Below are 23,588 nucleotides of genomic sequence, written 5' to 3' on the forward strand. Positions count from 1 at the left end.
AAACGGTTTGTGTCGCTCAGTACCGAAAGATTTCGTGCCAAACGGTAAAATTAGGCAATCGCGCTGAACTAAGACCATTTTTTTTTTCTAAAACCAAAAGAATGTCTGTGTTCTCGGAATGAACTGGAACGAAAGAAAGATTTGGAACATGCCGGGTTGATTTTTCAGATACTGGTTTTGATTCCGCACGTGGCAGGCTTGAGGGACTGAATGACCTACTCCTGTTCCTATGATATTATAATGAACTGGATCGCTCCTCGAAACAGCCGGCGCAGACTCGATGGGCCGAATGGCGGCCTCCTGTGCTCTACTATTGTCAGCCGTGGCTCAGTGGGCAGCACTCTCTCGCCCCTGAGTCAGAAGGTTGTGGGCTCAAGTCCCACTCCAGAGACTTGAGCACGTAAATCTAGGCTGACACTCCCAGTGAGGTGACGAGGGAGCGCAGCACAGCCGGAGGTGTCGTCTTTCGATGAGACGTTAAACCGAGGCCCCGTCTGCTCTCTCAGGTGGACATAAAAGATCCCACGGCCACTATTTCGAAGAAGAGCAGGGGAGTTATCCCCGGTGTCCTGGGCCAATATTTATCCCTCTGTCAACATAACAAAACAGATTATCTGCTCATTATTAAATTACTGTTTGTGGGAGCTTGCTGTGTGCAAATTGGCTGCCGTGTTACCCACATTACAACAGTGACTACACTCCAAAAGTACTGTAAAGCGCTTTGTGACGTCCGGTGGTTGTGAAAGGTGCTATATATAAATACAAGTCTTTCATTTTTTACTATTCTATGATTGTTTTGCCATAAATTAATATTTTATTTAAATGTAATAGGCTGAATGGCATATCCCTCTATTCCTGAACCTATAATTCCGATGGATTCCAGGGGTAATACTTGACTGATTTATTGCGAGATGTAATTTTCTTGCAGAGGAATAGAGCAAATTCAAAAGATACGATTTGAATCTTGCCTTCAGACTGTCTGAATCAAGCCTGGAATCAATATTCGAATACTTTGACTATTCTCATATTACATGTTATTTTAAAGTACAGCTTTGGATTCTGCAGTGCTTCAGCATCTCTTATAGTTAAATTGCATCTGAAAGGCCTTAAGCCCCTGGTGGATGCCTCCTCGATGCTATCAATCGCATCGTTAGGTCTCTTTTTGATGATTCATATTGGGGACGAGGACATTTTTTTGTAAAGCACAATCCTCATAGAATTAGAGAAATTTACAGCACGGAAGGAGGCCATTTCGGCCCATCGTGTCCGCGCTGGCCGACCAAGAGCTACCCAGCCAAATCCCACTTTCCAGCTCTCGATCCGTAGCCCTGTAGGTTACGGCACTTCAAGTGTACATCCAAGTACTTTTTAAATATGGTGAGGTTTTCTGCCTCTACCACCCTTTCAGGCAGTGAGTTCCAGACCCCCACCACCCTCTGGGTGATAAATTTCTCCTCAAATCCCCTCTAAACCTCCTGCCACTTACTTTAAATCTATGCCCCCTGGTTATTGAACCCTTTGCTAAGGGAAATAAGTCCTTTCTATCCATTCTATCTAGGCCCCTCATAATTTTATGCTCCTCATAATTTTATACACCTCAATAAGGTCTCCCCTCAGCCTCCTCTGTTGCAAAGTAAACAACCCCAGCCTATCCAATCTTTTCTCATAGCTAAAATTCTCCAGTCCAGGCAACATCCTCGTAATTTCTTTTACTCTTTCCAATTTTCTCTCTATGAACTCGGGTTGCCAACTCTAGTAGGTCTTATTCCTGGAAGTTTGACTCGCACCGAGTCCCGCTCACCCATCACCCCCTGTGTTCGCTGACCTATATTGGCTCCCGGTTAAGCAATGCCTCGATTTTAAAATTCTCATCCTTGTTTTCAAATCCCTTCGTGGCCCCCCCTCCCTGTCTCTGTAATATCCTCCAGCCCCACAACCCCTGTGAGATGTCTTCACTCCTCTAATTCTGCCCTCTTGACCCCTGATTATAATCGCTCCACCATCGGTGGCCGTGCCTTCTGTTGCCTGGGCCCCAAGCTCTGGAACTCCCTGCCTAAATCTCTCCACCTCTCTACATCTCTTTTCTCCTTCAAGACACTCCTTAAAACCTACCTCTTTGACCAAGCTTTTGGTCATCTGCCCTAATTTCTTATATGGCTCGGTGGCAATTTTTTGGGGGTCTTATAACACCTCTGTGAAGCGCCTTGGGATGTTTTACTACTTTAAAGGTGCTATATAAATACAAGTTGTTGTTTAGTCACGTGACCTCTCACCGCCAACTGCCCCGCCCCCACTCTCCCGCCATTGGTCGCCCATCCTTGCGGTGCTCCGCCTTCCCACGGCCAATTGGAAAGCGAGCAGCTGATTGGATGTCACTTGACTGTCAGTCAAAACTGTCCTTTTATAATGAATAAACAAAATGTTGAAAAAAAAATGAAAAGAATTCACACACAATTTTACTTCTTGTCTGTGTGATGTTTTCTCCAGGGCTTTGCTCCCAGCAGTGTCCTGGTTTTTATTCGTCAATTCCTGGAGACTGCAGGGAAATCCTGGAGTGCTGGCAAGCCTAGTGTGAAGTAGCTTTCACTTTTTTTTGTAATGCATTCGTTCCTGGGATGTGGGCATCGCTGGCGAGACCGGCATTTATTGCCCATCCCTAATTGCCCCTTGAGAAGGTGGTGGTGAGCCGCCGCCTTGAACCGCTGCAGTCCGTGTGGTGAAGCTGCTCCCACAGTGCTGTTAGGGAGGGAGTTCCAGGATTTTGACCCAGCGACGATTTTTCCAAGTCGGGATGGTGTGTGTGACTTGGAGGGTAAATCCGCGACCTCCACCACCTAGAAGGACAAGGGCAGCAGGCGCAAGGGAACACCATCAGCTCGGAGGTGGCGATGTTCCCCCACACGGGGGTCGCGGGTTTGGGAGGTGCTGCCGAAGAAGGGGAAGAGAAGCTGCTCAGGTGTTAGCTGCTCACTCATCATCATAGGCAGTCCCTTGGAATCGAGGAAGACTCGCTTCCACTCTTAATGAGTCCTTAGGTGGCTGAACAGTCCAATAGGAGAACAACAGTCCCGGTCACAGGTGGGACAGACAGTGGTTGGAGGAAAGGGTGGGTGGGGAGTCTGGTTTGCCGCACGCTCCTTCCGCTGTTTGCGCTTGGTTTCTGCATGCTCTCGGCCACAAGCCTCGAGGTGCTCAGCGCCCCCCCCCGGATGCACTTCCTCCACTTAGGGCGGTCTTTGGCCCGGGACTCCCAGGTGTCGGTGGGGATGTTGCACTTAATCAGGGAGGCTTTGAGGGTGTCTTTGTAACGTTTCCTCTGCCCACCTTTGGCACGTTTGCCGTGAATGAGTTCCGAGTAGAGCGCTTGTTTTGGGAGTCTCGTATCTGGCATGCGGACAATGTGGCCTGCCCAGCGGAGCTGATCAAGTGCGGTCAGTGCTTCGATGCTGGGGATGTTGGGCCTAGTCGAGGACGCTAATGTTGGTGCGCCTGTCCTCCCAGAAGGATTTGTAGGATCTAGCGGAGACATCGTTGGTGGTATTTCTCAGCAACTTGAGGTGTCTATTGTACATGGTCCATGTCTCTGAGCCATACAGGAGGGCAGGTATTACTAAAGCCCTGTAGACTATGAGCTTGGTGGCAGTTTTGAAGACTGTTTGAAGTGTTTGAAGACCAGACCCTCAAAACTACCACTAACAGTACAATACGGGAACCACAGTCTCTGTCACAAATGGGACAGACAGTCGTTGAAGGAAAGGGTGGGTGGGACTAGTTTGCCACACGTTCCTTCCGTTGCCTGCGCTTGGTTTCTGCATATTCTCGGTGACGAGACTCGAAGTGCTCAGCGCCCTCCTGTATGGCTCAGAGATGTGGACCATGTACAGTAGACACCTCAAATCGCTGGAGAAATACCACCAACGATGTCTCCGCAAGATCCCGTAAATCCCCCGGGAGGACAGACACACCAACGTTAGCGTCCTCGATCAGGCCAGCATCGAAGCACTGACCACACTCGACCAGCTCCGCTGGGCGGGCCACGTTGTTCGCATGCCCGACACAAGACTCCCAAAGCAAGCGCTCTACTCGGAACTCCTATACAGCAAGCGAGCACCAGGGGGGCAGAGGAAGCTTCAAGGATATCCTCCAAGCCTCCTTGATAAAGCTGCTCACTGATACTCTGCCCACCACGGGTTCAGAGGATGAGTGTCCCCATTGGGTAAGGAGCACTGCACCCAAATCTCATCCTGTCCTCTTCCGAAGTTCACCACATTAAGGCACGCACCTTGCAACAGGGGCCACTGGACAGTGGTCAGGATTAGTAGCCTTGGCTGGTTTCTGCAATGTGTAGTTTTAACAAAACTGAATGGATCGAGAAGGAAAAAAAAATGACACAAAAATAATCATAACAGGAAGTAAGATTTGTGAACAGCGGATCTGTGCCAAACTCGGTGTTTAATAATATAGAAATATCCCCTCTATGATGTAATCTGCCTCATGTACTTGAATCAAACAAAGCAGGACTTAAACCAATTAGGACCAAAAAAATCTCAGCATTCGTGCGTCTGAAGGAGTGCAGGAAGAACTCGCTTACCTTTGTAAAAGTAAGGTTGTCACCCTGATGATGATACATTTGCAATGTATATTTTTGAAATCAAATGTTGGCATTGTTCATGTTTTTAAGTCAAATAATTTGTTATACTGACAAATGGCAGATAATTTTATCAATGAACCATCTGTTGCTGTCATTCTCTCTGTCTCTCTCTGTCTCACTCTCTCTCTCTCTGTCACGCTCACTCTTTCTGTCTCTCTGTGTCTCTCTGTCTCTCCCTCTCTCTGTCTCTCCCTCTCTCTGACTCTCCCTCTCTCTGACTCTCCCTCTCTCTGACTCTCCCTCTCTCTGACTCTCCCTCTCTCTGACTCTCCCTCTCTCTGACTCTCCCTCTCTCTGACTCTCCCTCTCTCTGACTCTCCCTCTCTCTGACTCTCCCTCTCTCTGACTCTCCCTCTCTCTGACTCTCCCTCTCTCTGACTCTCCCTCTCTCTCTCTCTCTGTCTCGCTCGCCCCCGCTCTCCCTCGCCCCCGCTCTCCCTCGCCCCCGCTTATTTTTTAAAGTTGTTGTTTCAGCTGTGGCTCAGTGGGTAGCGTACTCACCTCAGAGTCAGAAGGTTGTGGGTTTGAGTCCCACTCCAGGGACTTGAGCACAAAAATCTAGGCTGACGCTCCCAGTGCAGTGCTGAGGGAGTGACGCACTGTCGGAGGTGCCGTCTTTCGGATCAGACGTTAAACCGAGGCCCCGTCTGCTCTTCTCAGGTGTACGTTAAAAAATCCCACGACCACTATTTCGAAGAAGATTAGGGGCGTTATCCCCAGTGTCCTGGGAAATATTTATCCCTCAACCAACATAACGCAAAAAAACAGATTATCTGGTCATTATCACATTGCTGTTTGTAGGAGCTTGCTGTGCGCATATTGGCTGCCGCGTTTCCCACATTACAACAGTGATTGCACTCCAAAAGTACTTCATTGGCTGCAAAACGCTTTAAGACGTTCAATGGTCGTGAAAGGCGCTATATAAATGTAATTCTTGTTTGTCTTTGGAGACAGCGGGCCCTAAACTGGAAAAATCACCAGTAACATTAATCCAACCTAGTAACACCAATCAAACTAAGGTAACATTAATGAAACAAAGTTAAATGTTTCCCACATTACAACAGTGACTACACTCCAAAAATACTTCATTGGCTGTAAAGTGCTTTGAGATGTCCGATGGACATGAAAGGTGATATATAAATGCAAGAGTTTCTTCTTTAAATCAATCCAACCACAGTAACGTTAATGAAACTTTACTAGTGATGTGCTTCACAGATCCCCGTCTGTTTGTGGTAAACGTTATTTTTAAAAATTTGGGAACTGACACTGATGCGCAGAACGCTTATGCGCAGCTTCTGGGTTGTTGGTAGGAGTCGCTCCGCAGTTTTAATAACTTATAAACAGAAATGCTGCAAGAAAATTAAAAAGAAACACAATCTTTTCATGTCCGTATGATTTTTCTCCAGCTGCAAAGCCCCTGGAGAGAAGTCTTTAATTCCTGGAGCCACCAGGCAACCCCAGGGGGGTTTGGCAACCCGTGCATTTTTACTTTTGTTAAATTTACTTTTGAAACTTTTGACCAGTGGGTGCTGATAGACTTGTCAGTGGGATTGGCTTGGAAGAGTCAAATCGTTCCATCTAGCAGCAGGTGGAAGCTGAATTAATACACGCACACGCACACGCACAGTTATTTGTGACAGTTCTCGCAATCGCAGACAAAAAGTGAGTTATCAGATACAGCAAGTAATCAGGAAGGCAACTTGTCTTTATTGCAAGGGGGATAGAGTATAAAAGCAAAGAAGTCCTGCGACAACTGTACAGGGTATTGGTGAGGCCACACCTGGAGTACTGCGTACAGTTTTGGTCTCCGTATTTAAGGAGGGATATATTTGCATTGGAGGCAGTTCAGAGAAGGTTCACTCGGTTGATTCTGGAGATGAGGGGGTTGACTTATGATGATAGGTTGAGTAGGTTGGGCCTATAGACATTGGAGTTCAGAAAAATGAGGTGATCTTATTGAAACTTATAAGATAATGAGAGGGCTCGATAAGGTGGATGCAGAGAGGATATTGCCACACATAGGGGAAACTAAAACTAGGGGACTTAGTCTCAGAATAAGAAGCCGCTCATTTAAAACTGAGATGAGGAGGAATTTCTTCTCGGAGGGTTGTAAATCTATGGAATTCTCTGCCCCAGAGAGCTGTGGAGGCTGGGTCAGTGAATATATTTAAGGCGGAGATAGACAGATTGTTGAGCGATTAAGGGAATGAATAAAGGGTGCGGGCAAGGAAGTGGAGCTGAGTCCATGATCAGATCAGCCATCATCTTATTGAATGACGGAGCAGGCTCGAAGGGCCAAATGGCCGACTCCTGCTCCTATTTCTTAAATTGATCGGTGCAACTCATGGTGGTTCAGCTCACGCCACTCCACCGCTGGGCGTCCTCTGCTTTTTTCCTGTGGGTATCGCGCTGACGACCATCCTAGTCTGTTGTGCCAACGAAATCTGACTTAAATTCGCAGTGGCATCGGTGAACGTTCAAAATAATAAATAAGAACTGAAAAGGCTGGAAATACTAAGTGGGCCAGGCAGCATCTGTGGAGAGGGAAACAGAGTTAATGCTTCGAGTCTGTTTCCCACGGCAGCCGGTGATGGTTCCGCCATTCACTCCCCATCTAGACTCATCTTTTGTTTCCTAACTTGTGCCATTACCATCTCATTTTTGACCATCAGTTTTGTTTCTCAAATCTCTTCTGCCTTCCACCCTATCATAGACCTTCCCTTTTGTTCTTCCCCTCCCCACCCCCCCCCCTTTCACTTCCGTAAGAATCTGTTGCATCTCAAACTTTTTCCAGTTTTGACGAAGGGTCACCGACCCGAAACGTTAACTGTTGCTCGCTCCACAGTTGCTGCCTGACCCGCTGAGTATTTCCAGCATTTTCTGTTTTTATTTCGGGTTGCAGCATCCGCGGTATTTTGCTTTTGTAAAATTAGTCCAAGTTCTTCTCGGCTCTTTGATTATTTTTTTTTCCCGTTTCCTTCCTCGTCTTTCCCGCTCAAACCCGTTCCCCAAGGCACGGACTCCCGCTGAGGGTTCCCTAGGGTCACTCGGGGTCTTCCCAACTCCTCGGACAAGCCTCCGTTCTTCATGAGGACAAAATAAAAGACTTGCATTTCTATAGCGCCTTTCACGACCTCTGGATGTCCCAAAGCGCTTTACAGCCAATTAAGTACTTTTGGAGTGCAGTCATTGTGGTCATGTGGGAAACGCGGCAGCCAATTTGCGCACAGCAAGCTCCCACAAACAGCAATGTGATAATCATCTGTTTTAGTGATGCTGTTTGAGGGTTAAATATCGGGCCAGGACACCGGGGAGAACTCCCCTGCTCTTCTTCGAAATAGTGCCATGGGATCTTTACGTCCACCTGAGAGGGCCGATGGGGCCACGGTTTAACGTCTCTTCCGAAAGATGGCATCTCTGACAGTGCGATGCTCCCTCAGCACTGCACTGGGAGTGTCAGCCTAGATCTATGTGCTCAAGTTCCTGGAGTGGGACTTGAACCCACAACCTTCTGACTGAGAGGCGCGAGTGCTGCCCACTGAGCCACAGCTGATGCACAGCCTAGACAATGTGTGTCGGCAGGATGTTTGACTGTGTCGCACTTCATAGCCAAGCCTGATCCTGCCCACATCTGATGTACACACATGCTCTTGCCAGCATGGTGGGTGGGGGAAGTGCTGGTTAGTGAGCTGATGCAGGAATCCGGACCGATTCCCCCTCCCACCAGCCCAAGGACATGGAAACCATTTGTTGCACCCTCTAATACTGTCCTAGCTAATGGTGCAGCCCATGGATCGTATTTGGGATCTTCCTGTGCCAGAGGGTCGCAGGGTCCCAATCTAAACCATTTGGGGAGTTCTGATGATTTGATGGTCGGAGCTCCAAATGGTAGTGGCATCTAGTGGTCGGATGATGCTTCTCTTCCACCTTGAATTCAACCTGACATCGACGGGCAACTAGTAAGAGTGGGAGGGATGGAGCACGTTTCTTTCACGATATGCCCTCGCAGTCAGCGACAACATTTCAAAAAGCTCGTCATTGGCTGTAATCTGCTGTTGCACATCCTAAGGTTGTGAAAGTCGCTATAGAAATACAACTCTTTTTCTTGCTCCCCCGCCATCCCCCTTCCCCCGCCTTCCCCCTTCCCCCCGCCTGGCTTCCCTCCCGCCCGGCTCTCCCCCTGTTCCCCGCCCGGCTCCGGCCCCCTGCCTGCCCCCCCCTCCCCAGCCTTCGCTCCCCGCCTTCACCCCCCCCCCCTCCCTCTTTCTCTCCCTCCCATTGCATTGAGCTCTAAATTCAAGAAAACGAAAAGGGGATTTTCACTTAAAGCAACTCACCACATTTCCAGGATGTAGCAAGGGGCATCACAGCCAATGAATTATTTATGAAGTGCAGTCACTATTGTTTTGTAGGCCAATGCCCCAACCAATTTTCGCACGGTAAAATCTCTCATATGAATGGGTTGACCAGCTAATCTGTTTTTTGGCGCCGTAGATTTACATAGGATATACGGCACAGAAACAGGCCAATCAGCCCAACCAGTCCATGGATGAATGTTGGCCGGGACACTGGGAGAACTCCAAAAGCGCCATGCGGGACCTCTGCGTCCACCTGAGAGAGCATGCGGGACCTCTGCGTCCACCTGAGAGAGCAGACGGGGCCTCGGTTTAACTAAAGACGGCACCTCCGACAGTGCAGCACTCCCTCAGCACTGCACTGCGAGTGTCAGCCTAGATTATGTGCTCCTGAAGTGGGACTTGAACCCACAACCTGCTCGATCAGAAGTGAGAGTGCTATTACCGAGCCACGCTGACACCAAAGAGGCTTAAAAGATTTAGCGTTGAACCTTGTAGATGCTCCATGACTGAAAGCTGAGAGGCGATTCCAGGAGTCAAAGGGTTGATTTAAACCAGGAAGACCTATTGCTTCTGTCAGTTTTGCAAATTCAAAATCAATCAGTCTGTGTACGTACAGCCCGACTCGAAGCTCAGTCCACCAGTAATTAGATCTCCACAATAAAATTTAATCTGCTGTCCCGAATCAGACGGAACCAGCCCATAACTCCCAGGGTTTTCAGTAGAATAATTGAAAACTGCAAAACACAGTTTTGTGACGGTGGCAAAATTACGTCATTTCAGAAGCAGGTGATATTCGGATCTTTGCGGATGGTAAATCTTTACACGGTGACAGAACTGCTCAGGAGCACTTTCACGTGTGATGTCAAATGGCTGAGGGGGTCCATTTAGCTCCCCCTCAATGAGCAATTGGCCTATCCAATTTGTCCTGGCGTTTACAGATCAGGGAAGGGTCCAGGCTGGATTCTCAAGTCTTTGCTAAGTTAGCTGGTCTGAGCTGGGGCGTTAGAAGGCGAGTTCCGCAGCGTCATGGGTTCTTTTCTTAAGAATTCATAGCTACACATTTGCTGTAAAGACCCCTATTTCCACTTCCATAACAGCCCGTCTCCGTCCTTGCCTCAGCTCATCCATGCCTTGGTTACCTCCAGACTTGACTATTCCAACGCACTCCTGGCTGGCCTCCCACGGTCTACCCCATGTAAGCTAGAGGTGACCCAAAACTCAGCTGCCCCCGTGTCCTAACTCGCACCAAGTCCTGCTCACCCATCACCCCCTGTGCTCGCTAACCTACATTAACTTCCGGTTAAGCAACGGCTGGATTTCAAAATCCTCATCCTTATTTTTCCAATCCCTCCATGGCCCTTGCTCCTCCCTATCCTCTGTAATCTCCTCTAGCCCCACATCGCACCCCCCCCCCCCCCCCGAGATGTCTTCACTCCTCTAATTCTGCTCTTTTGAGCATCCCTGATTATAATCGCTCCACCATCGGTGGCCGTGCCTTCTGTTGCCTGGACCCCAAGCTCTGGAACTCCCTGCCTAAACCTCTCGTACCTCCTTTTAAGACGCTCCTTAAAACCTACCTCTTTGACCAAGCTTTTGGTCACCTGCGCTAATTTCTACTTATGCGGCTCAATGTCAGATTTTTAATCTCATAATACTCCTGTGAAGCGCCGTGGGATGTTTCACTATGTTAAAGGTGCTATATAAATACAAGTGGTTGTAGTGGCAGGAATATTTCTGGACTTCGAACAGCTAAAATCGCATTGACTATTTGTCTAACCAAGATCACCCTGCTCCTTAGAACATCCATAAGAACATAAGAAATAGGAGCAGGAGTTGGCCATTTGGCCCTCGAGCCTGCTCCGCCATTCAATAAGATCATGGCTGATCTTCGACCTCAACGCCACCTTCCCGCATTATCCCCATATCCCTTAATTCCCTTCGTTCCCAAAATGTCATCGACCTACGTCTTGAATATACTCGACCACTGAGCATCCACAGCTTTCTGGGGCAGAGAATTCCAAAGATTCATAACCCTTTGAGAGTAGATTTTTTAGAATTATTTAGAACAGGCTGGAATCTAATCGAGGGGTTCGGGGGGTTTATATATATAGAATAACCGATACCTGGGAGTGAGTTACAGGTTGGAATCTAATCGAGGGGTTCGGGGAGTTTATATATAGAATAACAGATACCTGGGAGTGAGTTACAGGCTGGAATCTAATCGAGGGGTTCGGGGGGTTTATATATAGAATAACAGATACCTGGGAGTGAGTTACAGGCTGGAATCTAATCGAGGGGTTCGGGGAGTTTATATATAGAATAACCGATACCTGAGTGAGTTACAGGCTGGAATCCAATCGAGGGGTTCGGGGGGTTTATATATAGAATAACGGATACCTGGGAGTGAGTTACAGGCTGGAATCTAATCGAGGGGTTCGGGGGGTTTATATATAGAATAACGGATACCCGGGTGTGAGTTACAGGCCGGAATCTAATTGAGGGGTTCGGGGGGTTTATATATAGAATAACAGATACCCGAGTGTGAGTTACAGGCTGGAATCTAATCGAGGGGTTTGGGGGGGGTTTTAAATGTTGTTTAGATCCACAGTCCTGTGCTGCTCAGGCTTTGCTTTTTTTTATTCATCTTGCAATGTGCTCCAAATGACCCCCTTCCTGACCCCGATCGCAGCCTCCAGCTCACTGCCAGACATCTCTGACCTGAGTGCAGCTCACTTGCTCGCACTTATTGACCCGCGGTTGCAATTCTCATTGGAAATGCAGCATTAACCTCAACCCCCCCCCCCCCCCGCCGCGCCCCCCCCAATGCCCCACCCCCTCCACCAGGCCAGGCAGCTGTTTGCAAACAGCCTTTCTTAGCCGCTCTGAGGATCTATATGAAGCAGGTTCCAGACACAGCGAGGACTGAAACTTTAAGCAAAGCAAAACCCAGCCTCACTTAAAAAATATATATATTCATTGTCCCCATAGCATCTTGTTTTGTGCCGCATTAATTTCTGATACCAAGCTACTTATTGAAAATATTTCCAGCATAAATCTTTTGAAGAAAGACAGACATGCATTTGCATAGCGCCTTTCACGACCACCGGACATCTCAAAGCGCTTCACAGCCAATGAAGTGATTTTGGAGTGCAGTCACTGTTGTAATGTGTGAAACGCGGCAACCAATTTGTGCACAGCAAGCTCCCACAAACAGCAATGTGACAATGACCCAGATAATCTGTTTTCGTGATGCTGATTGAGAGATAAATATTGGCCCCAGGACACCGGGGATAGCTCCCCCTGCTCTTCTTCAAAGTAGTGCCGTGGGATATTTTATGTCCCTGCACAGTTGTGGCAGGACTTCCCTGCTTTTATACTCTATTTGTGTGAAGAAGTGCTTCCTGACATCACCCCACAGCAGCCTGGCTCTAATTTTAAGCCTAACCCCTGCCCCCTCTCCACCCCCCCAACGCCCCTCGCCCCTTGAGAGGAGTAGAGATGTAACACCTGTCCTTTTGCCTCCTCCTTTCCCGCCGTCCAGGGTCTCAAACGCTCCTTCCAGGTGAGACAACAATTTAGTACCGTGTACCCGTTGATCGCGATGTGGTCTCCTCTACGCCGGGGAGACCAAACGGGGTGACTGCTTTTCAGAACACCTCTGTTTAGTCTGCAAGCGAGGCCTCCAGTTGCCTCCCACTCTGCTCCATCCTCCGCTCCACTCCCACACTGACCTCTCTGTCCTCAGGCTCTTACACCGTGCCAATGAAGCTCAACGTAACCTCGAGGAACAGCACCTCATTTTTGATTATCTATTATTCTAGATATATATATAAACCCCCCTGACCCTCGATTAGATTCTAGCCTGTAACTCACTCCCGGGTATCTGTTATTCTATATATAAACCCCCCGAACCCCTCGATTAGATTCCAGCCTGTAACTCACTCCCGGGTATCTGTTATTCTATATATAAACCCCCCGAACCCCTCGATTAGATTCCAACCTGTAACTCACTGCAGGGTATCTGTTATTCTATATAGAACCCCCACCGAACCGCCCCGGAACCCCATGATTAGATTCTAGGCTGTAACGGTATTGGTGAGACCACATCTAGAGTACTGAAACACTTTTGGTCTCCTTATTTAAGGAGGGATATACTTGCATTGGAGATAGCTCAGAGAGGTTCACTCAGTTGATTCCTGAGATGAAGGGGTTGACTTATGAAGAAAGGTCGAGCAGGTTGGGCCTATATTCATTGGAGTTTAGAAGAATGAGAAATGACCCCATATTAAACTGTGTCCCCTAGTTCTAGATTCCCCCACGAGTGGAGCATCTACCTTGTCAAGCCCCCTCAGTATCTTATATGTTTCAATAAGTACTCTATGTGTGGTCTCACCAATACCCTGTACAGTTGTAGCAGGACTTCCCTGCTTTTATACTCTATCCCCCTTGCAATAAAGGCCAACATTCCATTTGCCTTCCTGATTACTTGCTGTACCTGCATACTAACCTTTTGTGTTTCATGTACGAGGGCCCCAGGTCCCTGTGTCCCGCAGCATTTTGTAGTCTCTCTCCATTTAAATAATTTTCTTTTTTATTTTTCCTGCCAAACTGGATAACCTCACATTTTCCGACATTATACTGCATCTGCCAAATGTTTGCCCACTCACTTAGCCTGTCTATATTCCCTTTGCAGATTATTTGTGTCCTCCTGACAACTTGCTCTCCCACGCATCTTTGTATCATCAACAAAGTTGGCTACATTACCACGGCGGGTGGATGGAGTTGAGATGCAGATCAGACTGGATCTGACTGAATGGCAGAACAGGCTCGAGGGGCTGAGTGGCCTCCTCCTATGTTCTTATGTTAACACGAGACACGATTAACAGAACTGTGCCAGCATTGGAAGCTCCTCCCCCAGACCTCTCCGCCCCCATGTCATCTCCCTCATTTATTCTGCACGATGACATGATGTTCCCTTCATGAGTTTGAATATTACAGAACGGTGTCAGTTTAATGCAGTGTTTGCACTGTGGAAACGAGCAGACTACAGCTTTAATGTTCCTGACTCCTTGGAGATTTACAGTTAATACGTGTGAAAGGAAAACATTGCACTTACTGCATGCACATCAAATCAGGTGCCTTTTCCTCTTTTGCAGCCGTGCATTAGTGATTCGTCACAATTTATTTTTTCCGCGATGCTGTTCTCCCCCTCACCCCACCCACCCCGCCATGCGCCCTTAAAGGGACCGTGCGTTTTCTGAATTGACAGAAATGCGTATTGCAATACTGACAGAAAGACTTGCATTTGTATAGCGCCTTTCACGACCAACGGACGCCTCAAAAAGCTTTACAGGCAATGAAGTTCTTTTTGGCGTCTTGTCACTGTTGTAATGTGGGAAACGCAGCAGCCAACTTGCGCACAGCAAGCTCCCACAAACAGCACTGATAATATTCAAATAATCTGTTTCTAGTGATGTTGATTGAAGGATAAATATTGGCCAGGACACCAGGGATAACTCCTCTTCTCTTCTGCAAAATAGTGCCCTGGGATCGTTTATGTCCACCTAAGAGAGCAAACAGGGCCTCGGTTTAACGTCTCATCCGAAAGACGGCACCTCCGACAGTGCCGCTCTCCCAGAGCACTGCACTGGGAGTGTCGGCCTAGATATTTGTGCTCAAGTCCCTGGAGTGGGACTTGAACCCACAATCTTCTGACTCAGAGGCGAGCGCAGAGAAAGATATATTCACGCTGAATCTCCCACCTTCAGCGGCGCCCTGGCCAGTATTTATCCTTTAACCAACATCACTTTAAAAAAAAAAAGATCTATATATAATATATATATATATAATCTGGTCATTATCTCACTGCTGTTCGTGGGAGCTTGCTATGCGCAAATTGGCTGCCTCGTTTTCTACAGTACAACAGTGGCTACACTTCAAAAAGTGCTTCATTGTCTGGTACCTCCTGAGATGGTGAAAGACGCTATATAAATGCAAGTCTTTTTCCTTTGTGGCTTCCAAGCTGTTGGCTGGAGGCAGCCATTTTGCACGTAGCCTGGTAAATCGCCTCTAGTAGCATTGTGGGAAATGACCCACAATGACTGTAGGGGTGGGGGGGGGGGGCAGAGGTCATGGGCGTCGGCTCAGAATTGACATCAGGAGCCACTGTGTCACTGGGCTCTGGATAGAGGAGGGTACTGGAGTAAAACGCTTCTATTGTGGCAGGGTAGAGGGTTGGGCAGGGACTATAGCATGAGCTAGATGGGCCAAACGGCGGCCTCCATCAAATCAGCCACGATCTAATTGAATAGCGGAACAGGCTCAAGGGACTGAATGGCCTTTCCCTGTTCCTTTTGGCCTCTTGCGCATCCCCAATTTTCAGCTGTTGGCTGTCTACGTCCTAAGCTCTGGAATTCCCTCCTCAATCCCCTCTCTCTCCTCCTTTAAGACACTCCTTAAAACCGACCTCTTTGATCAAACTTTTGGTCACCTGTCCTAATATCTCCTTACGTGGCCCGGTGTCAGATTTTGTCTGACAGCGCTCCTGTGAAGTGCCTTGGGACATTTTACTACGTTAAAGGTGCTATATAAATGCAAGTTATTGTACTTAGCTCTGCAATGTTATGCCGGTCGAGTTCAATGCAAAATGTTTATTCAACAGCTGTCTTGAACCTGCAGTTTTATTTGCTTTTGAATTTCTGGTGACTTTTATTTGTGTTTTGCTTAGAAGCAAAGGTTACAGTGTCTCAACCTAACCTAAGAAGAGTGACCTCCTTTGGCCTCAATGTTCGTATTTTACATTCCCCACATAGTGTTGCCAACCTTCCAGGATTGTCCTGGTAGTTCCAGGAATTAAAGATTAATATGTCAGTGTCAGCCGTGGTTCAGTGGGCAGCACTCTCTCTCGCCTCTGAGTCAGAAGGTTGTGGGTTCAAGTCCCACTCCAGAGACTGGAGCACAAAAATCCAGTTGGCGCTCCAATTGCAGTATTGAGGGAGCACCGCACTTTCAGACATGCCGTCTTTTGGATGAGGCGTTAAACCGAGGCCCCATCTGCTCTCTCGGGTGGACGTAAAAGATCCCACGGCCACTGTTTCAAAGAAGAGCAGGGGGAGTTCTCCCCGGTGTCCGGGGCCAATATTTATCCCTCAATCAACATAACAGATGATCTGGTCGTGATCACATTGCTGTCGAAACGTATCGGATTATGAGGGGGCTTGACAAGGTGGATGCAGAGAGGATGTTTCCACTGATGGGGGAGACTAGAACTAGGGGGCATAATAGAATAAGGGACCGCCCATTTAAAACTGAGATGAGGAGGAATTTCTTCTCTTAGAGCATTGTAAATCTGTGGAATTCACTGCTTCAGAGAGCTGTGGAAGCTGGGTCATTGAATAAATTGAAGACAGAGATAGACAGTTTCTTAACTGATAAGAGAATAAGGGGTTATGGGGAGCTGGCAGGGAAGTGGACCTGAGTCCATGGTCAGATCAGCCATGATCGTATTAAATGGTGGAGCAGGCTCGAGGGGCCTACTCCTGCTCTTATTTCTTATGTTTGTGGGAGCTTGCTGTGCGCAAATTGCCTGCAGCTTTTCCCACATTACAACAGTGACTGCACTCCAAAAAGTACTTCATTGGCTGTGAGGCGCTTTGAGACGTCCAGTGGTCGTGAAAGGCGTTATAGAAATGCAAGTCTTTTATCCCTATCAACTCCTTTAATTATCTCAAACACCTGAATTAAATCGCCCCGGTACTGAAGTGGAGTGACTGATTTAACCGGGCCTGGGTATAATGGACTGCTGTGACATAAACCTAATGTCTCTATTTAAATAAAATCAAAACTCCCCCCACCAAAAAAAAAGAGGGAATTAGTGCAGGTGTGATCGCATTACCAGTCGGGTTACACACAGGCCGGCAACAGCAGTTGACTGGCTCCCCTCTCCTGGTCCGTAAAGCATGCAATGGAAACCATTTAACTGACAGAAACAGTACCTTTTCTTTCTTCGAAGGAAATTTGCTTTCCAAAACCAGCTGATTTATCAATTCTTGATATGACATGCAAACACATTTGTGAACAGGAAAGGCTGGTGCAGGTGTTTTACTTTGCAAACAAAACATTGCTTTTCTATTATTTGTTTTTATATCTTAGCAGCGGTTTCGAATTCAGAGCTGACCAGATCTTTGTCACTTCCTGTGACACTCCCCCCTCGCACAAGTGTCCCAGTTTTGTTCCCCTTCCCTCCACCCCACCCCACCCCCCTTAAATTTTCTGCCCTGCTGAAGCCATCGACTGCCTCTGGGTGGGGTACAATCGTAGGAATTTACGGCACATAAGGAGGCCATTCAGCCCATTGTGTCCGCGCCGACCGACAAAGAGCCACCCAGCCCAATCCCACTCTCCAGCTCTCGGTTCGTAGCCCTGTAGGTTACGGCACTTCAAGTAGTTTTTAAATGCGATGAGGGTTTCTGCCTCTACCGCCCTGTCGGGTAGGGAGCTCCGGATCCGAGGCCCTGTCTGCTCTCTCGGGTGGATGTAAAAGATCCCGTGGCACTATTTCGAAGAAGAACAGGGGAGTTATCACTGGTGTCCTGGGGCCAATATTTATTCCTCAAGGAACATCACTAAAGAAACAGATTTTCTGATTATCACAAGTTTAGAAGAATGAGAGGTGATCTAATTGATACATATACAGGGTTAATGCTGGGAAAATGTTTCCCTGGCTCTGGGGTATCTAGAACACGGGATCTCAGTCTCAGAATAAGAACGGCCATTTAGGACTGAGGAGGAATTTCTTCACTCAGAGGGTTGTGAATCTTTGGAATTCTCCACTGTGAAGGCTCAGTCGTTGAGTATTTTCAAGATAGAGGTCAATAAATTTTTGGGAACTAAGGAAATATAGGGATAGTGCGGTAAGGTGGAGTTGAGCTAAAAGATCAGCCACGATCTTGTTGTATGGCAGAGCAGGCTCAAGGGGCCAAATGGCCTTTTTTTAAAAAAAAATTCGCTCCTGGGATGTGGGCGTCGCTGGCAAGGTCGGCATTTATTGCGCATCCCTAATTGCCCCTTGAGAAGGTGGTGGTGAGCCGCTGCCTTGAACTGCTGCAGTCCGTGTGGTGAAAGTGCTCCCACAGTGCTGACTTTGCCGTAGCGGTTTGGTACGACTGAGTGTCTCGCTGGGCCATTTCAGAGGGCAGTTAAGAGTCAACCACATCGCTGTGGGTCTGGAGTCACATATAGGCCCAAGCCGGGTAAGGTTGGCAGATTTCCTTCCCTAAAGGACAGTAGTGAACCAGATGGGTATTTAACCCCAATCCGATAGTTTCGTAGTCACAATTACTGACACTTGCTCTTTTATTCCAGATTTATTTAATTGAATTTAAATTCCCCAGCTGCTGTGGTGGGATTTGAACCCGTGTCTCCGGATCATTAGTCCAGGCCTCTGGATTACTAGTGCAGTAATATAACCGCTATGATATTATACCCCTACTCCAGCTCCTATTTCTCATGTTCTTATGTAATCGGGTAACGACGACGACTCTCTTTCCGATTGGAGGGTGATGGTGGTATGGCCCATATGACGAGCGTGCCGGACGACCAATGGCAGGCCGTTGCGGGCGGGGCGATTGTAGGTCATGTGAAGAAACCTGTGAATATCTCCAAGCGGGGTCAGCAATCCGAGCTGAGTGTGATGTCACTGCTGCGGCCTAGCGGGAAGGCTGACCCAAGAGGTGCCTTTGGGGGAGTGTAGTCACTGTTGCACTGTGGCAAACGCGGCAACCAATTTGCGCACAGCAAGCTCCCGCAAACTGCAATGTGCTAATGACCAACTAATCTGTGTTCAGTGATGTTGATTGAGAGACACCGGGGATAACTCCACCTGCTCCTCTTCAAAATAGTGCCGTGGGATCTTTTATCTCCACCTGAGAGAGCAGACGGGGCCTCGGTTTAACGTCTCATCCGAAAGACGGCCCCTCCGACAGTGCGGTGCTCCCTCAGCACTGCACTGGGAGTGTCAGCCTGGATTTTTGTGCTCCAGTCTCTGGAGTGGGACTTGAACCACACGACCTTCTGACTCAGAGGCGAGGGTGCTACCCACTGAGCTGATGAGCGAAGATTGAAAGGTGACCTAATAAAAGTGTTTATTATGATGAAGTTTGCTAGGCTATACATAGAGAAAATGTTTCCACTTGTGAGCGATACCAAAACTAGGAGTCATAAATATTAAGGCAGTCACTAATAAATCCAGTAGGGAATTCAGGAGAAACTTCTTTACCCAGAGAGCGGTGAGAATGTGGAACTCGCTGCCACAGGGAGCGGTTGAGGTGAATGGCATAGACGCATTTAAGGGGAAGCTGGATAAAGACACGAGGGAGAAAGGAATAGAAGGATATGGGGATGGGGTGAGATGAAGAGGGGTGGGAGGGGGCTGGTGTGGAGCATAAACCCCGACACGGACCTGTTGGGCCGAATGGCCTGTTTCTGTGCTGTACACTCGAGGGACTCAGGCAGTCCAAAACTTGAACTGAGTGAAAATTTTCTGCTATACACAAGAGGGGGGGGGGGGTGGGGGGGGTGGCACCACAAAAATTATTACCGCGCCCACCCGTGTCTTTGCTTCTTCTTTAAGGTAGGTTTACCCTTATCAAGATGTTAGTGTCGGAAAGATTAGGCTCTTGGCTAACCGCAGTTGAGATTCAGTAATGGGGATTGACAATATTCAGCACTTTAAGCAGTAGAAGCATGAATAATTGAGGCGAGTGGTGTGCCTGCAGTTTGGAACCATGTATTTAAGGAGGACCAACTCCCAATTAATCTCAATCCAGGTTTTATTTTTCTTCACCCTCAGTATGTGGTGCAGTGAAGCAACATTTAATTTTGTCCCTTCTCCTGGAGGTTCTGGGCCTTGATGGGCCCCAATTTAACACCTTGCCCAAATGGCCACTGTTCATGTGCTTTCTGGAAGTGGGCAGGGAAGTGGAGGTGAGGCCATCATCATCACAGGCAGTCCCTCGGAATCGAGGAAGACTTGCTTCCACTCTAAAAGTGAGTTCTCAGGTGACTGAACAGTCCAATACGGGAATTATAGTCCCTGTCGCAGGTAGGACAGATAGTCGTTGGAGGAAAGGGTGGGTGGGGAGTCTGGTTTGCCGTGCACACTTTCTGCTGCCTACGCTTGTTTTCTGCATGCTCTCGTCAACGAGACTCGAGGTGCTCGGTGCCCTCCCGGATGCACTTCCTCCACTTAGGGCGGTCTTTGGCCAGGGACTCCCAGGTGTCGTGGGGATGTTGCACTTTTTTATCAAGGAGGCTTTGAGGGTGTCCTTGAAACGTTTCCTCTGCCCAACTGGGGCTCGCTTGCTGTATAGGAGTTCCGAGTAGAGCGCTTGCTTTGGGAGTCTCGTGTCGGGCATGTGGACAATGTGGCCCGCCCAACGGAGCTGGTCGAGTGTGGTCAGTGCTTCGATGCTGAGGATGTTGGCCCGATCGAGAACACTCTCTTTCTGAAGTGGCCGAAGGCTGCATTGGTGCACTGGAGGCAGTGTTGAATCTCGTTGTCGATGTCTGCCTTTGCTGATAATAGGCTCCCGAGGTATGGAAAGTGGTTCACATTGTCCTGGGCCGCGCCGTGGATCTTGACGACTGGGGGGGCAGTATTGTATGGCGGGGTCAGGTTGGTGGAGGACCTTTGTCCTACGGATGTTTAGTGTAAGACCCATGCTTTCGTATGCCTCAGTGAAGATGTTGACGATGACTTGGAGTTCAGCTTCTGAATGTGCGCAGACGCAAGCGTCGTCCACGTACTGTAGTTCGACGACTGTAGTTCGATCACATCAGCCATGATATTGAATGGCGTAGCGGGCTCGAGGGGCCAAATGGCCGACTCCTGCTCCTATTTCTTATGTACTTATGATCGTAGATGGTCAATGTCAAGGGCCATTTCGCCATGAAGGGTGACCATAGTCAAGCTCTAGCCTTTCTCTGTGTCTTTGCACACCTGCAGAGCTTGTGGGAGAGGGGTTTGAAGCAGGAACCCAGACTGATTTTCCCAGCCCCTCCCTAACCCGGGGACTTGGTGTCTTCACATCTGCTCAAGAAGCTAACTCGGCATGACCGAGGATCAAATCTGAGACTTTCAGTTATCAGCCGTTGCTCAGTGGGCAGCACTCGCGCCTCCAAGTCAGAAGGTTGTGGGTTCGAGTCCCACTCCGGAGATTTGAGCACCAAAATCTAGGCTGACGCTCCCAGTGCAGTGCTGAGGGAGTGCCGCACTGTCAGAGGTGCTGTCTTTCAGATGAGACGTTAAACCGAGGCCCCCGTCTGCTCTCTCAGGTGCATGTAAAAGATCCCACGGCACTATGTCGAAGAATCCCAGCATCACTAAAACAGCTTATCTGGTCATTATCACATTGCTGTTTATGGGGGCTTGTGTGCAAATTGGCTGCTGTGTTTCCTACATGACAAAAATGACTACACTTCAAAAGTAATTCATTGGCTGCCAAGCACTTTGTGTCACCCTGTGGTCGTGAAAGGTGCTATATTAATGCAAATATTTCTTTTTTTCCCCTGTCTGAATGTCTTAGTGTACTGGTCGGTGCAGTTGGATAGTTGGTCATTGGGATGGGCGGTGAGGCATTTCTGAAGGTGGAAATGGAGTCCACAATGTTGGGGTGTAGTTGGAGTTCATTTTCTGTAATTTAAGACTTCCCTGAGCCTGGTCAGTTGTGACCCCTTGGGATGTTGATGGTGGGGGAATTCAGCCATGGTAATCCCCTTGAATGTTAAGGGGAGGTGGCTGGACTCTCTCTTGTTGGAGATAGTTATTGCCTGGCACTTGTGTGGCGCGAATGTTGCTTTGCCGCTTATCAGCTCGAGCCTGAATGTCGTCCAGGTCTTGCCGCATGCTGGCACGGATTGCTCCATTATCTGAGGCGAATATGACATTCACATTTTAGGCCGGTGAGTTAAACTCTGTAGTGTGGATAAGTCCCTGCACATATTAACACACTCCCAGGAACTCCTTGTTCCCCAACTTCTGAAAGGCACCACTAGCTGCCTGAAGGAAAATAGTATTAATGCAGACAATCTCTCTCTTAGTTATGCAGCAACATCGACAATAGACCAGATCGAACACAGGAACATTGAGAAACGAAAGACTTGGATTTATATAGTGCCTTTCACGACCACCGGATGTCTCAAAGTATTTTGCAGCCAATGAAGTACTTTTGGAGTGTAGTCACTGTTGTAATGTAGGAAACGCGGCAGCCAATTTGCGCACAGCAAGCTCCCACAAACAGCAATGTGATAATGGCCAGATATGTTGATATGTTTTGTTATGTTGATTGAGGGATACATATTGGTCAGGACACCAGGGATAACCCCCCTGTTCTTCTTCGAAATAGTGCCACGGGGTCGTTTACATCCACCTGAGAGGGCAGACAGGGGCCTCGATTTAACGTCTCATCCGAAAGGCGGCACCTCCGACAGTGCAGCACTCCCTCAGCACTGCACTGGGAGTGTCAGTCTAGATTTATGTGCTCAAGTCCCTGGAGTGGGGCTTGAACCCACAACCTTCTGACTCAGAGGCGAGTGTGCTGCCCAATGAGCCACGGCTGACACTGAGAAGTCTGATGACAGGCTGACAGACTGACTCCTGAGCACTGCCTGGTCACCCCCCCACCCCGCCGTCCCCCAGTTAGTTAACCTATGACCTCGGCTCGCACATGAAGAATGGAATGAAAACATGCCTGTGGAACCAAAGAATGACTGAGTCACTTTCCAAAGAGGAGACAAAATTGGCTTCGCCCCATCCTATCTCTATAACCTTCTCCAGCCCCACAACCCCCCGAGATCTTTGCACTGTTAGAAGTCTGGCCACTTGAGCATCCCCGATTTTAATTGCTCAACCATTGGCGGCTGTGCCTTCATCTGCCAAGGCCCAGAGCTCTGGAATTCTCTCTCTGACTCTCTTTCCTCCTTTACGATGCTCCTTAAAACCTACCTCTTTGACCAATCTTTTGGTGAATTGTCCTAATATCTCCTTATATGGCTCGGTGTCAAATTCTGATTGATAACGATCCTGTGAAGTGCCTTGGGATGTTTTGCTACATTAAAGGTGCTATATAAATGCAGGTTGTTGTTGAGAAGGGAAATGGGTGGAAGTGTCGTTGTGGGGTAGCTGGGAAAGGGCGGGGGGGGTGGTGGGGGAGTTGGAAATTGTGAAGAGGGGGGAAATGATGGGGGGAGGTGGGAAAGGGGGGGGAAGAGTGGGGAATGGGTGGGAGCAAAGTGGGGAGGGGATGGGGGTAAGTATAGGGAGTGGGTGGGGAAAGGATGAGGAGGGAGTGGGTGGGGTAAGGGTGAGGAGGGAGTGGGTGGGGAAAGGGTGAGGAGGGAGTGGGTGGGGAAAGGGTGAGGAGGGAGTGGTTGGGGAAAGGGTGAGGAGGGGTTGGGGGGAAAGTGTGGGGAGGGGTGGGTGGGGAGGGGGGAAAGGGGGGAGTGGGAGGGGGGAAAGGAGGAGAGTGGGTGGGTGGGGAGGGGGGAAAGGAGGGGAGTGGATGGGAAAGGGGGAATGTAGG

Source organism: Pristiophorus japonicus, chromosome 26, assembly GCF_044704955.1.
Source record: "Pristiophorus japonicus isolate sPriJap1 chromosome 26, sPriJap1.hap1, whole genome shotgun sequence".
Taxonomy (NCBI): domain Eukaryota; kingdom Metazoa; phylum Chordata; class Chondrichthyes; family Pristiophoridae; genus Pristiophorus; species Pristiophorus japonicus.